Source organism: Salmo salar, chromosome ssa02 (assembly GCF_905237065.1).
Source record: "Salmo salar chromosome ssa02, Ssal_v3.1, whole genome shotgun sequence".
Classification (NCBI taxonomy): Eukaryota; Metazoa; Chordata; class Actinopteri; order Salmoniformes; family Salmonidae; genus Salmo; species Salmo salar.
Window position 1 is genome coordinate 93,620,664 of NC_059443.1, and position 16,031 is coordinate 93,636,694.

The 16,031-nt window shown below is 38.2% G+C and overlaps 3 non-coding genes across 3 annotated transcripts; all 3 read left to right on the forward strand.

Moving 5' to 3' along the window:
• Positions 1-113: 113 nt before the first annotated feature.
• Positions 114-186, forward strand: trnam-cau (transfer RNA methionine (anticodon CAU)). The gene has a single exon. It is a non-coding gene; the product is annotated as a tRNA-Met (tRNA).
• Positions 187-3,366: 3,180 nt separating this feature from the next.
• trnam-cau (transfer RNA methionine (anticodon CAU)) lies at positions 3,367-3,439 on the forward strand. The gene has a single exon. It is a non-coding gene; the product is annotated as a tRNA-Met (tRNA).
• Positions 3,440-6,847: 3,408 nt separating this feature from the next.
• On the forward strand, positions 6,848-6,920 carry trnai-uau (transfer RNA isoleucine (anticodon UAU)). Its single transcript has one exon. It is a non-coding gene; the product is annotated as a tRNA-Ile (tRNA).
• Positions 6,921-16,031: the final 9,111 nt, after the last annotated feature.

The following is a 16,031-nucleotide window of genomic DNA, read 5'->3' on the forward strand; positions in this document are numbered from 1 at the left end:
TCAGGTGTTGTGGTTTTTCAGACCATACCTTTTGGCACGGTGCTTACAACGTCACTGTCAAAAAGTGAAGGTCGGTATCGATATTTTTTTCTTTCGATTTGTCGATTAAATGTGCTTCGTTAGCGCAGCAGGTAGCGCGTCAGTCTCATAATCTGAAGGTCGTGAGTTCGATCCTCACACGGGGCAGCAAAGCTCTTAAAAAGACAGTGTTTTCTGAAGATGAAGTGAAAATGAATTCTCAGTGGTATTGGACGTTCAGACGATACATACTTTTGTCACGGTGCTTACAACGTCACTGTAAAATCTGAAGGTCGGTATCGATATCTATATTTTTTACTATAGAATGAAATCATTGTTTTTTTCTTAGGTGTTGTGGACTTTCAGACCATACATTTTGGCACGGTGCTTACAACGTCACTGTCAAAATCTGAAGGTCGGTATCGATATTTTTTATTACACTTAACGCTTTAATGTGCCTGGTTGGTGCAGCAGGCAGCGCGTCAGTCTCATAATCTGAAGGTCGTGAGTTAGATCCTCACACGGGGCAGCAAAGATTTTAAAAAGAAAGTGTTGTCTGAAGAATAAGTGACAATTAATTCTCAGATGTTTTGGACTTTCAGACAATACATACTTTTGTTTCGGTGGATACCACATCTTAAGGTCGATATCTATATTTCTTACTTTCGAATGAAATCATAGTTTTTTTCTCAGGTGTTGTGGACTTTCAGACCATACATTTTGGCACGGTGCTTACAACGTCACTGTCAAAATCTGAAGGTCGTTATCGATATTTTTTCTTTACGCTTATTGTTTGAAAGTTCCTCGTTGGCGCAGCAGGCACTGCGTCAGTCTCATAATCTGAACGTCGTGAGTTCGATCCTCACACGGGGCAGCCAAGCTTTTTAAAGACAGTGTTTTCTGAAGATTAAGTGAAAATTAATTCTCATTGGTATTTGACGTTCAGACCATACATACTTTTGTCACGATGCTTACAACGTCACTGTCAAAATCTGAAGGTCGGTATCGATATCTATATTTTTTAATTTAGAATGAAATCATTGTTTTTTTCTTAGGTGTTGTGGACTTTCAGACCATACATTTTGGCACGGTGCTTACAACGTCACTGTCAAAATCTGAAGGTCGGTATCGATATCTATATTTTTTACTTTAGAATGAAATCATTGTTTTTTTCTTAGGTGTTATGGACTTTCAGACCATACATTTTGGCACGGTGCTTACAACGTCACTGTCAAAAAGTGAAGGTCGTTATCGATATTTTTTCTTACATTTAAAGATTTAATGTGCCTCGTTGGTGCAGCAGGCAGCGCGTCAGTCTCATAATCTGGAGGTCGTGAGTTCGATCCTCACACGGGGCAGCAAAGCTTATAAAAAGACTATTGTCTGAAGGTGAAAATAAATTCTCAGTCGTTTTGGACTTTCAGACAATACATACTTTTGTCACGGTGGAAACCACATCTTAAGCTCGATATCAAATTGTTTTACTTTAGAATGAAATCATAGTTTTTTTCTCAGGTGTTGTGGTTTTCCAGACCACACATTTTGGCACGGTGCTTACAACATCACTGTCAAAAAGTGAAGGTCGGTATCGATATTTTTTTCTTTCGATTTGTTGATTAAATGTGCCTCGTTAGCGCAGTAGGCAGCCCGTCAGTCTCATAATCTGAAGGTCGTGAGTTCGATCCTAACACGGGGCAGCAAAGCTTTTAATAAGAAAGTGTTGTCTGAAGATGAAGTGAAAATTAATTCTCAGGCGTTTTGGACTTCCAGACAATACATACTTTTGTCACGGTGGAAACCACATCTTAAGGTCGATATCAAATTGTTTTACTTTAGAATGAAATCATAGTTTTTTTCTCAGGTGTTGTGGTTTTTCAGACCATACATTTTGGCACGGTGCTTACAACGTCACTGTCAAAATCTGAAGGTCGGTATCGATATTTTTTTCTTACACTAAATGATTTAATTTACCTCGTTGGTGCAGCAGGCAGCGCGTCAGTCTCATAATCTGAAGGTCGTGAGTTCGATCCTCACAAGGGGCAGCAAAGCTTATAAAAAGACTGTTGTCTGATGGTGAAAATTAATTCTCAGTGGTTTTGGACTTTCAGACAAAACATACTTTTGTCATGGTGGAAACCACATCTTAAGGTCGATATCAAATTGTTTTAGTTTAGAATGAAATCATAGTTTTTTTCTCAGGTGTTGTGGTTTTTCAGACCATACATTTTGGCACGGTGCTTACAACGTCACTGTCAAAAAGTGAAGGTCGGTATCAATATTTTTTCTTTACGATGAATGTTTAAAAGTACCTCGTTGGCGCGGCAGGCAGCGCGTCAGTCTCATAATCTGAAGGTCGTGAGTTTGATCCTCACACGGAGCAGCAAAGCTTATAAAAAGACAGTGTTGTCTGAAGGTGAAAATTAATTCTCAGTGGTTTTGGACTTTCAGACAATACATACTTTTGTCACGGTGGAAACCACATCTTAAGGTCGATATCAAATTGTTTTACTTTAGAATGAAATCATTGTTTTTTTCTCAGGTGTTGTGGTTTTTCAGACCATACATTTTGGCACGGTGCTTACAACGTCACTGTCAAAATCTGAAGGTCGGTATCGATATTTTTTTCTTACACTAAATGATTTAATTTGCCTCGTTGGTGCAGCAGGCAGCGCGTCAGTCTCATAATCTGAAGGTCGTGAGTTCGATCCTCACAAGGGGCAGCAAAGCTTATAAAAAGACTGTTCTCTGATGGTGAAAATTAATTCTCAGTGGTTTTGGACTTTCAGACAATACATACTTTTGTCACGGTGGAAAGCACATCTTAAGGTCGATATCAAATTGTTTTACTTTAGAATGAAATCATTATTTTTTTCTCAGGTGTTGTGGTTTTTCAGACCATACATTTTGGCACGGTGCTTACAACGTCACTGTCAAAATCTGAAGGTCGGTATCGATATTTTTTTCTTACACTAAATGATTTAATTTGCCTCGTTGGTGCAGCAGGCAGCGCGTCAGTCTCATAATCTGAAGGTCGTGAGTTCGATCCTCACACGGGGCAGCAAAGCTTTTAAAAAAACAGTGTTTTCTGAAGATGAAGTGAAAATTAATTCTCAGTGGTATTGGACGTTCAGACGATACATACTTTTGTCACGGTGCTTACAACGTCACTGTCAAAATCTGAAGGTCGGTATCCATATCTATATTTTTTACTTTAAAATGAAATCATTGTTTTTTTCTCAGGTGATGTGGACTTTCAGACCATACATTTTGGCACGGTGCTTACAACGTCACTGTCAAAATCTGAAGGTCGTTATCGATATTTTTTCTTTACGCTCAATGTTTAAAAGTGCCTCGTTGGCGCAGCAGGCAGCGCGTCAGTCTCATAATCTGAAGGTCGTGAGTTCGATCCTCACACGGGGCAGCAAAGCTTATAAAAAGACAGTGTTGTCTGAAGGTGAAAATTAATTCTCAGTGGTTTTGGACTTTCAGACAATACATACTTTTGTCACGGTGGAAACCACATCTTAAGGTCGATATCAAATTGTTTTACTTTAGAATGAAATCATTGTTTTTTTCTCAGGTGTTGTGGTTTTTCAGACCATACATTTTGGCACGGTGCTTACAACGTCACTGTCAAAAAGTGAAGGTCGGTATTGATAATTTTTTCTTTCGATTTGTTGATTAACCTGTTGGGTCTAAGGGGCAGCATTTGCACGTCTGGATAAAAAAAATGTACCCGATTTAATCTGGTTACTAATCCTACCCAGTAACTAGAATATGCATATACTTATTATATATGGATAGAAAACACTCTAAAGTTTCCAAAACTGTTTGAATGGTGTCTGTGAGTATAACAGAACTCATTTGGCAGGCAAAACCCTGAGACATTTTCTGACAGGAAGTGGATACCTGATGTGTTGTATTGACTTTAAACCTATCCCATTGAAAAACACAGGGGCTTAGGAATATTTTGGCACTTCCTATTGCTTCCACTAGATGTCACCAGCCTTTACAAAGTGTTTTGAGTCTTCTGGAGGGAGATCTGACCGAACAAGAGCCATGGAACGATGATGTCCCATTAGACACCTGGCGCGCGTGTTCATGTTGTGTACCCTCGTTCCAATACGTTATAAAAGAGTATGCATTCGTCCACCTTGAATATTATTCATGTTCTGGTTAAAAAAGGCCCTAATGATTTATGCTATACAACGTTTGACATGTTTGAACGAACGGAAATATATTTTTTCCCCTCGTTCATGACGAGAAGTCCGGCTGGCTTACATCATGTGCTAACGAGACGGAGATTTTTGGACATAAATGATGAGCTTTTTTGAACAAAACTACATTCGTTATGGACCTGTGATACCTGGAAGTGACATCTGATGAAGAGAATCAAAGGTAATGGATTATTTACATAGTATTTTCGATTTTAGATCTCCCCAACATGACGTCTAGTCTGTATCGCAACGCGTATTTTTCTGGGCGCAGTGCTCAGATTATTGCAAAGTGTGATTTCCCAGTAAGGTTATTTTTAAATCTGGCAAGTTGATTGAGTTCAAGAGATGTAAATCTATAATTCTTTAAATGACAATATAATATTTTACCAATGTTTTCTAATTTTAATTATTTAATTTGTGACGCTGACTTGACTGCCGGTTATTGGAGGGAAACGATTTCCTCAACATCAATGCCATAGTAAAACGCTGTTTTTGGATATAAATATGAACTTGATAGAACTAAAAATGCATGCATTGTCTAACATAATGTCCTAGGAGTGTCATCTGATGGAGATTGTAAAAGGTTAGTGCATCATTTTAGCTGGTTTTATGGTTTTGGTGACCCTGTCTTTGACTTGACAAAACATTACACACAACTCTTGTAAATGTACTGTCCTAACATACTCTAAATGTATGCTTTCGCCGTAAAACCTTTTTGAAATCGTAAAACGTGGTTAGATTAAGGAGATGTTTATCTTTCAAATGGTGTAAAATAGTTGTATTTTTGAAAAATTTGAATTTTGACATTTATTTGGATTCAAATTTGCCGCTCTTGAAATGCACCTGCTGTTGATGGAGTGCACCACGGGTGGCACGCTAGCGTCCCACCTAGCCCCAAGAGGTTAAATGTCCTCGTTAGCGCAGTAGGTAGCGCGTCAGTCTCATAATCTGAAGGTCGTGAGTTCGATCCTCACACGGGGCAGCAAAGCTTTTAATAAGAAAGTGTTGTCTGAAGGTGAAAATTAATTCTCAGTGGTTTTGGACTTCCAGACAATACATACTTTTGTCAAAGTGGATACCACATCTTAAGGTCGATATCTATATTTTTTACTTTAGAATGAAATCATTGTTTTTTTCTCAGGTGTTGTGGTTTTTCAGACCATACATTTTGGCACGGTGCTTACAACGTCACTGTCAAAAAGTGAAAGTCGTTATCGATATTTTTTCTTTACACTTTATGTTTAAAAGTGCCTCATTGGCGCAGCAGGCGGTGCGTCAGTCTCATAATCTGAAGGTCGTGAGTTCGATCCTCACACGGGGCAGCAAGGCTTTTTAAAAAAAAAGTGTTTTCTGAAGATGAAGTGAAAATTAATTCTCAGTGGTTTTGGACTTTCAGACAATACATACTTTTGTCACGGTGGAAACCACATCTTAAGGTCGATATCAAATTGTTTTACTTTAGAATGAAATCATAGTTTTTTTCTCAGGTGTTGTGGTTTTTCAGACCATACATTTTGGCACGGTGCTTACAACGTCACTGTCAAAATCTGAAGGTCGGTATCGATATTTTTTTCTTACACTAAATGATTTAATTTACCTCGTTGGTGCAGCAGGCAGCGCGTCAGTCTCATAATCTGAAGGTCGTGAGTTCGATCCTCACAAGGGGCAGCAAAGCTTATAAAAAGACTGTTGTCTGATGGTGAAAATTTATTCTCAGTGGTTTTGGACTTTCAGACAAAACATACTTTTGTCATGGTGGAAACCACATCTTAAGGTCGATATCAAATTGTTTTACTTTAGAATGAAATCATAGTTTTTTTCTCAGGTGTTGTGGTTTTTCAGACCATACATTTTGGCACGGTGCTTACAACGTCACTGTCAAAAAGTGAAGGTCGGTATCAATATTTTTTCTTTACGATGAATGTTTAAAAGTGCCTCGTTGGCGCGGCAGGCAGCGCGTCAGTCTCATAATCTGAAGGTCGTGAGTTTGATCCTCACACGGGGCAGCAAAGCTTATAAAAAGACAGTGTTGTCTGAAGGTGAAAATTAATTCTCAGTGGTTTTGGACTTTCAGACAATACATACTTTTGTCACGGTGGAAACCACATCTTAAGGTCGATATCAAATTGTTTTACTTTAGAATGAAATCATTGTTTTTTTCTCAGGTGTTGTGGTTTTTCAGACCATACATTTTGGCACGGTGCTTACAACGTCACTGTCAAAATCTGAAGGTCGGTATCGATATTTTTTTCTTACACTAAATGATTTAATTTGCCTCGTTGGTGCAGCAGGCAGCGCGTCAGTCTCATAATCTGAAGGTCGTGAGTTCGATCCTCACAAGGGGCAGCAAAGCTTATAAAAAGACTGTTGTCTGATGGTGAAAATTAATTCTCAGTGGTTTTGGACTTTCAGACAATACATACTTTTGTCACGGTGGAAACCACATCTTAAGGTCGATATCAAATTGTTTTACTTTAGAATGAAATCATAGTTTTTTTCTCAGGTGTTGTGGTTTTTCAGACCATACATTTTGGCACGGTGCTTACAACGTCACTGTCAAAAAGTGAAGGTCGGTATTGATCCTCTTTTCTTTCGATTTGTTGATTAAATGTGCCTCGTTAGTGCAGTAGGTAGTGCGTCAGTCTTATAATCTGAAGGTCGTGAGTTCGATCCTCACACGGGGCAGCAAAGCTTTTAAAAAGAAAGTGTTTTCTGAAGATGAAGTGAAAATTAATTCTCAGTGGTTTTGGACTTTCAGAAAATACATACTTTTGTCACAGTGGATACCACATCTTAAGGTCGATATCTATATTTTTTACTTTAGAATGAAATCATTGTTTTTTCTCAGGTGATGTGGACTTTCAGACCATACATTTTGGCACAGTGCTTACAACGTCACTGTCAAAAAGTGAAGGTTGGTATCGATAATTTTTTCTTTTGATTTGTTGATTAAATGTGTTTCGTTAGCGCAGTAGGTAGCGTGTCAGTCTCATAATCTGAAGGTCGTGAGTTTGATCCTCACACGGGTCAGCAAAGCCTTTAAAAAGACAGTGTTGTCTGAAGATGAAGTGACAATTAATTCTCAGATGTTTTGGACTTTCAGACAATACATACTTTTGTCACGGTGGATACCACATCTTAAGGTCGATATCTATATTTTTTACTTTAGAATTAAATCATCGTTTTTTTCTCAGGTGTTGTGGACTTTCAGACCATACATTTTGGCACGGTGCTTACAACGTCACTGTCAAAATCTGAAGGTCTGTATCGATATCTATATTTTTTAATTTAGAATGAAATCATTGTTTTTTTCTTAGGTGTTGTGGACTTTCAGACCATACATTTTGGCACGGTGGTTACAACGTCACTGTCAAAATCTGAAGGTCGGTATCGATATTTTTTCTTACACTTAATGCTTTAATGTGCCTCGTTGGTGCAGCAGGCAGCCCGTCAGTCTCATAATCTGAATGTCGTGAGTTCAATCCTCACACGGGGCAGCGAAGCTTATAAAAAGACTCTAGTCCGATGGTGAAAATTAATTCTCGCTGGTTTTGGACTTTCAGACAATACATACTTTTGTCACGGTGGAAACCACATCTTAAGGTCGATATCAAATTGTTTTACTTTAGAATGAAATCATAGTTTTTTTTCTCAGGTGTTGTGGTTTTTCAGACCATACATTTTGGCACGGTGCTTACAACGTCACTGTCAAAAAGTGAAGGTCGGTATCGATCATTTTTTCTTTTGATTTGTTGATTAAATGTGTTTCGTTAGCGCAGTAGGTAGCGCATCAGTCTCATAATCTGAAGGTCGTGAGTTCGATCCTCACACGGGTCAGCAAAGCCTTTAAAAAGACAGTGTTGTCTGAAGATGAAGTGACAATTAATTCTCATATGTTTTGGACTTTCAGACAATACATACTTTTGTCACGGTGGATACCACATCATAAGGTCGATATCTATATTTTTTACTTTAGAATGAAATCATAGTTTTTTTCTCAGGTGTTGTGGACTTTCAGACCATACATTTTGGCACGGTGCTTACAACGTCACTGTCAAAATCTGAAGGTCTGTATCGATATCTATATTTTTTACTTTAGAATGAAATCATTGTTTTTTTCTTAGGTGTTGTGGACTTTCAGACCATACATTTTGGCACGGTGGTTACAACGTCACTGTCAAAATCTGAAGGTCGGTATCGATATTTTTTCTTACACTTAATGCTTTAATGAGCCTCGTTGGTGCAGCAGGCAGCACGTCAGTCTCATAATCTGAATGTCGTGAGTTCAATCCTCACACGGGGCAGCGAAGCTTATAAAAAGACTCTTGTCCGATGGTGAAAGTGAATTCTCGCTGGTTTTGGACTTTCAGACAATACATACTTTTGTCACGGTGGAAACCACATCTTAAGGTCGATATCAAATTGTTTTACTTTAGAATGAAATCATAGTTTTTTTCTCAGGTGTTGTGGATTTTCAGACCATACATTTTGGCACGGTGCTTACAACGTCACTGTCAAAATCTGAAGGTCGTTATCGATATATTTTCTTTACGCTTAATGTTTAAAAGTTCCATGTTGGCGCAGCAGGCAGCGCGTCAGTCTCATAATCAGAAGGTCATGAGTTTGATCCTCACACGGGGCAGCAAAGCTTTTAAAAAGACAGTGTTTTCTGAAGATGAAGTGAAAATTAATTCTCAGTGTTATTGGACGTTCAGACGATACATACTTTTGTCACGGTGCTTACAACGTCACTGTAAAATCTGAAGTTCGGTATCGATATCTATATTTTTTACTTTAGAATGAAATCATTGTTTTTTTCTCAGGTGTTGTGGTTTTTCAGACCATACATTTTGGCACGGTGCTTACAACATCACTGTCAAAAAGTGAAGGTCGGTATCGATAATTTTTTCTTTCGATTTGTTGATTAAATGTGCTTCGTTAGCGCAGTAGGTAGCGCGTCAGTCTCATAATCTGAAGGTCGTGAGTTAGATCCTCACACGGGGCAGCAAAGATTTTAAAAAGAAAGTGTTGTCTGAAGAATAAGTGACAATTAATTCTCAGATGTTTTGGACTTTCAGACAATACATACTTTTGTCACGGTGGATACCACATCTTAAGGTCGATATCTATATTTTTTACTTTAGAATGAAATCATAGTTTTTTTCTCAGGTGTTGTGGACTTTCAGACCATACATTTTGGCACGGTGCTTACAACGTCACTGTCAAAATCTGAAGGTCGGTATCAATATTTTTTCTTTACGCTTAATGTTTAAAAGTCCCTCGTTGGCGCAGCAGGCAGCGCGTCAGTCTCATAATCTGAAGGTCGTGAGTTCGATCCTCACACGGGGCAGAAAAGCTTATAAAAAGACAGTGTTGTCTGAAGGTGAAAATTAATTCTCAGTGGTTTTGGACTTTCAGACAATACATACTTTTGTCACGGTGGAAACCACATCTTAAGGTCGATATCAAATTGTTTTACTTTAGAATGAAATCATAGTTTTTTTCTCAGGTGTTGTGGTTTTTCAGACCATACATTTTGGCACGGTGCTTACAACGTCACTGTCAAAATCTGAAGGTCGGTATCGATATTTTTTTCTTACACTAAATGATTAAATTTACCTCGTTGGTGCAGCAGGCAGCGCGTCAGTCTCATAATCTGAAGGTCGTGAGTTCGATCCTCACAAGGGGCAGCAAAGCTTATAAAAAGACTGTTGTCTGATGGTGAAAATTAATTCTCAGTGGTTTTGGACTTTCAGACAAAACATACTTTTGTCACGGTGGAAACCACATCTTAAGGTCGATATCAAATTGTTTTACTTTAGAATGAAATCATAGTTTTTTTCTCAGGTGTTGTGGTTTTTCAGACCATACATTTTGGCACGGTGCTTACAACGTCACTGTCAAAAAGTGAAGGTCGGTATCGATAATTTTTTCTTTCGATTTGTTGATTAAATGTGCTTCGTTAGCGCAGTAGGTAGCGCGTCAGTCTCATAATCTGAAGGTCGTGAGTTAGATCCTCACACGGGGCAGCAAAGATTTTAAAAAGAAAGTGTTTTCTGAAGAATAAGTGACAATTAATTCTCAGATGTTTTGGACTTTCAGACAATACATACTTTTGTCACGGTGGATACCACATCTTAAGGTCGATATCTATATTTTTTACTTTAGAATGAAATCATAGTTTTTTTCTCAGGTGTTGTGGACTTTCAGACCATACATTTTGGCACGGTGCTTACAACGTCACTGTCAAAATCTGAAGGTCGGTATCAATATTTTTTCTTTACGATGAATGTTTAAAAGTGCCTCGTTGGCGCGGCAGGCAGCGCGTCAGTCTCATAATCTGAAGGTCGTGAGTTCGATCCTCACACGGGGCAGCAAAGCTTATAAAAAGACAGTGTTGTCTGAAGGTGAAAATTAATTCTCAGTGGTTTTGGACTTTCAGACAATACATACTTTTGTCACGGTGGAAACCACATCTTAAGGTCGATATCAAATTGTTTTACTTTAGAATGAAATCATAGTTTTTTTCTCAGGTGTTGTGGTTTTTCAGACCATACATTTTGTCACGGTGCTTACAACGTCACTGTCAAAATCTGAAGGTCGGTATCGATATTTATATTTTTTAATTTAGAATGAAATCATAGTTTTTTTCTTAGGTGTTGTGGACTTTCAGACCATACATTTTGGCACGGTGCTTACAACGTCACTGTCAAAATCTGAAGGTCGGTATCGATATCTATATTTTTTACTTTAGAATGAAATCATTGTTTTTTTCTTAGGTGTTGTGGACTTTCAGACCATACATTTTGGCACGGTGCTTACAACGTCACTGTCAAAAAGTGAAGGTCGGTATCGATATTTTTTCTTACATTTAAAGATTTAATGTTCCTTGTTGGTGCTGCAGGCAGCGCGTCAGTCTCATAATCTGAAGGTCGTGAGTTCGATCCTCACAAGGGGCAGCAAAGCTTATAAAAAGACTGTTGTCTGATGGTGAAAATTAATTCTCAGTGGTTTTGGACTTTCAGACAAAACATACTTTTGTCACGGTGGAAACCACATCTTAAGGTCGATATCAAATTGTTTTACTTTAGAATGAAATCATAGTTTTTTTCTCAGGTGTTGTGGTTTTTCAGACCATACATTTTGGCACGGTGCTTACAACGTCACTGTCAAAAAGTGAAGGTCGGTATCGATAATTTTTTCTTTCGATTTGTTGATTAAATGTGCTTCGTTAGCGCAGTAGGTAGCGCGTCAGTCTCATAATCTGAAGGTCGTGAGTTAGATCCTCACACGGGGCAGCAAAGATTTTAAAAAGAAAGTGTTGTCTGAAGAATAAGTGACAATTAATTCTCAAATGTTTTGGACTTTCAGACAATACATACTTTTGTCACGGTGGATACCACATCTTAAGGTCGATATCTATATTTTTTACTTTAGAATGAAATCATAGTTTTTTTCTCAGGTGTTGTGGACTTTCAGACCATACATTTTGGCACGGTGCTTACAACGTCACTGTCAAAATCTGAAGGTCGGTATCAATATTTTTTCTTTACGATGAATGTTTAAAAGTGCCTCGTTGGCGCGGCAGGCAGCGCGTCAGTCTCATAATCTGAAGGTCGTGAGTTTGATCCTCACACGGGGCAGCAAAGCTTATAAAAAGACAGTGTTGTCTGAAGGTGAAAATTAATTCTCAGTGGTTTTGGACTTTCAGACAATACATACTTTTGTCACGGTGGAAACCACATCTTAAGGTCGATATCAAATTGTTTTACTTTAGAATGAAATCATAGTTTTTTTCTCAGGTGTTGTGGTTTTTCAGACCATACATTTTGTCACGGTGCTTACAACGTCACTGTCAAAATCTGAAGGTCGGTATCGATATTTATATTTTTTAATTTAGAATGAAATCATAGTTTTTTTCTTAGGTGTTGTGGACTTTCAGACCATACATTTTGGCACGGTGCTTACAACGTCACTGTCAAAATCTGAAGGTCGGTATCGATATCTATATTTTTTACTTTAGAATGAAATCATTGTTTTTTTCTTAGGTGTTGTGGACTTTCAGACCATACATTTTGGCACGGTGCTTACAACGTCACTGTCAAAAAGTGAAGGTCGGTATCGATATTTTTTCTTACATTTAAAGATTTAATGTGCCTCGTTGGTGCTGCAGGCAGCGCGTCAGTCTCATAATCTGAAGGTCGTGAGTTCGATCCTCACAAGGGGCAGCAAAGCTTATAAAAAGACTGTTGTCTGATGGTGAAAATTAATTCTCAGTGGTTTTGGACTTTCAGACAAAACATACTTTTGTCACGGTGGAAACCACATCTTAAGGTCGATATCAAATTGTTTTACTTTAGAATGAAATCATAGTTTTTTTCTCAGGTGTTGTGGTTTTTCAGACCATACATTTTGGCACGGTGCTTACAACGTCACTGTCAAAAAGTGAAGGTCGGTATCGATAATTTTTTCTTTCGATTTGTTGATTAAATGTGCTTCGTTAGCGCAGTAGGTAGCGCGTCAGTCTCATAATCTGAAGGTCGTGAGTTAGATCCTCACACGGGGCAGCAAAGATTTTAAAAAGAAAGTGTTGTCTGAAGAATAAGTGACAATTAATTCTCAGATGTTTTGGACTTTCAGACAATACATACTTTTGTCACGGTGGATACCACATCTTAAGGTCGATATCTATATTTTTTACTTTAGAATGAAATCATAGTTTTTTTCTCAGGTGTTGTGGACTTTCAGACCATACATTTTGGCACGGTGCTTACAACGTCACTGTCAAAAAGTGAAGGTCGGTATCGATAATTTTTTCTTTCGATTTGTTGATTAAATGTGCTTCGTTAGCGCAGTAGGTAGCGCGTCAGTCTCATAATCTGAAGGTCGTGAGTTAGATCCTCACACGGGGCAGCAAAGATTTTAAAAAGAAAGTGTTGTCTGAAGAATAAGTGACAATTAATTCTCAGATGTTTTGGACTTTCAGACAATACATACTTTTGTCACGGTGGATACCACATCTTAAGGTCGATATCTATATTTTTTACTTTAGAATGAAATCATAGTTTTTTTCTCAGGTGTTGTGGACTTTCAGACCATACATTTTGGCACGGTGCTTACAACGTCACTGTCAAAATCTGAAGGTCGGTATCAATATTTTTTCTTTACGATGAATGTTTAAAAGTGCCTCGTTGGCGCGGCAGGCAGCGCGTCAGTCTCATAATCTGAAGGTCGTGAGTTTGATCCTCACACGGGGCAGCAAAGCTTATAAAAAGACAGTGTTGTCTGAAGGTGAAAATTAATTCTCAGTGGTTTTGGACTTTCAGACAATACATACTTTTGTCACGGTGGAAACCACATCTTAAGGTCGATATCAAATTGTTTTACTTTAGAATGAAATCATAGTTTTTTTTCTCAGGTGTTGTGGTTTTTCAGACCATACATTTTGTCACGGTGCTTACAACGTCACTGTCAAAATCTGAAGGTCGGTATCGATATTTATATTTTTTAATTTAGAATGAAATCATAGTTTTTTTCTTAGGTGTTGTGGACTTTCAGACCATACATTTTGGCACGGTGCTTACAACGTCACTGTCAAAATCTGAAGGTCGGTATCGATATCTATATTTTTTACTTTAGAATGAAATCATTGTTTTTTTCTTAGGTGTTGTGGACTTTCAGACCATACATTTTGGCACGGTGCTTACAACGTCACTGTCAAAAAGTGAAGGTCGGTATCGATATTTTTTCTTACATTTAAAGATTTAATGTGCCTCGTTGGTGCTGCAGGCAGCGCGTCAGTCTCATAATCTGAAGGCCGTGAGTTCGATCCTCACAAGGGGCAGCAAAGCTTATAAAAAGACTGTTGTCTGATGGTGAAAATTAATTCTCAGTGGTTTTGGACTTTCAGACAAAACATACTTTTGTCACGGTGGAAACCACATCTTAAGGTCGATATCAAATTGTTTTACTTTAGAATGAAATCATAGTTTTTTTCTCAGGTGTTGTGGTTTTTCAGACCATACATTTTGGCACGGTGCTTACAACGTCACTGTCAAAAAGTGAAGGTCGGTATCGATAATTTTTTCTTTCGATTTGTTGATTAAATGTGCTTCGTTAGCGCAGTAGGTAGCGCGTCAGTCTCATAATCTGAAGGTCGTGAGTTAGATCCTCACACGGGGCAGCAAAGATTTTAAAAAGAAAGTGTTGTCTGAAGAATAAGTGACAATTAATTCTCAGATGTTTTGGACTTTCAGACAATACATACTTTTGTCACGGTGGATACCACATCTTAAGGTCGATATCTATATTTTTTACTTTAGAATGAAATCATAGTTTTTTTCTCAGGTGTTGTGGACTTTCAGACCATACATTTTGGCACGGTGCTTACAACGTCACTGTCAAAATCTGAAGGTCGGTATCAATATTTTTTCTTTACGATGAATGTTTAAAAGTGCCTCGTTGGCGCGGCAGGCAGCGCGTCAGTCTCATAATCTGAAGGTCGTGAGTTTGATCCTCACACGGGGCAGCAAAGCTTATAAAAAGACAGTGTTGTCTGAAGGTGAAAATTAATTCTCAGTGGTTTTGGACTTTCAGACAATACATACTTTTGTCACGGTGGAAACCACATCTTAAGGTCGATATCAAATTGTTTTACTTTAGAATGAAATCATAGTTTTTTTCTCAGGTGTTGTGGTTTTTCAGACCATACATTTTGTCACGGTGCTTACAACGTCACTGTCAAAATCTGAAGGTCGGTATCGATATTTATATATTTTAATTTAGAATGAAATCATAGTTTTTTTCTTAGGTGTTGTGGACTTTCAGACCATACATTTTGGCACGGTGCTTACAACGTCACTGTCAAAATCTGAAGGTCGGTATCGATATCTATATTTTTTACTTTAGAATGAAATCATTGTTTTTTTCTTAGGTGTTGTGGACTTTCAGACCATACATTTTGGCACGGTGCTTACAACGTCACTGTCAAAAAGTGAAGGTCGGTATCGATATTTTTTCTTACATTTAAAGATTTAATGTGCCTCGTTGGTGCTGCAGGCAGCGCGTCAGTCTCATAATCTGGAGGTCGTGAGTTCGATCCTCACACGGGGCAGCAAAGCTTATAAAAAGACTGTTGTCTGAAGGTGAAAATAAATTCTCAGTCGTTTTGGACTTTCAGACAATACATACTTTTGTCACGGTGGAAACCACATCTTAAGGTCGATATCAAATTGTTTTACTTTAGAATGAAATCATAGTTTTTTTCTCAGGTGTTGTGGTTTTTCAGACCATACATTTTGGCACGGTGCTTACAACGTCACTGTCAAAAAGTGAAGGTCGGTATTGATATTTTTTTCTTTCGATTTGTCGATTAAATGTGCTTCGTTAGCGCAGTAGGTAGCGCATCAGTCTCATAATCTGAAGGTCGTGAGTTCGATCCTCACACAGGGCAGCAAAGCATTTAAAAAGACAGTGTTGTCTGAAGATGAAGTGAAAATTAATTCTCAGTTGTTTTGGACTTTCAGACAATACATACTTTTGTCACGGTGGAAACCACATCTTAAGGTCGATATCAAATTGTTTTACTTTAGAATGAAATCATAGTTTTTTTCTCAGGTGTTGTGGTTTTTCAGACCATACATTTTGGCACGGTGCTTACAACGTCACTGTCAAAATCTGAAGGTCGGTATAGATATTTTTTCTTACACTCAATGACTTGATGTTCCTCGTTGGTGCAGCAGGCAGCGCGTCAGTCTCATAATCTGGAGGTCGTGAGTTCGATCCTCACACGGGGCA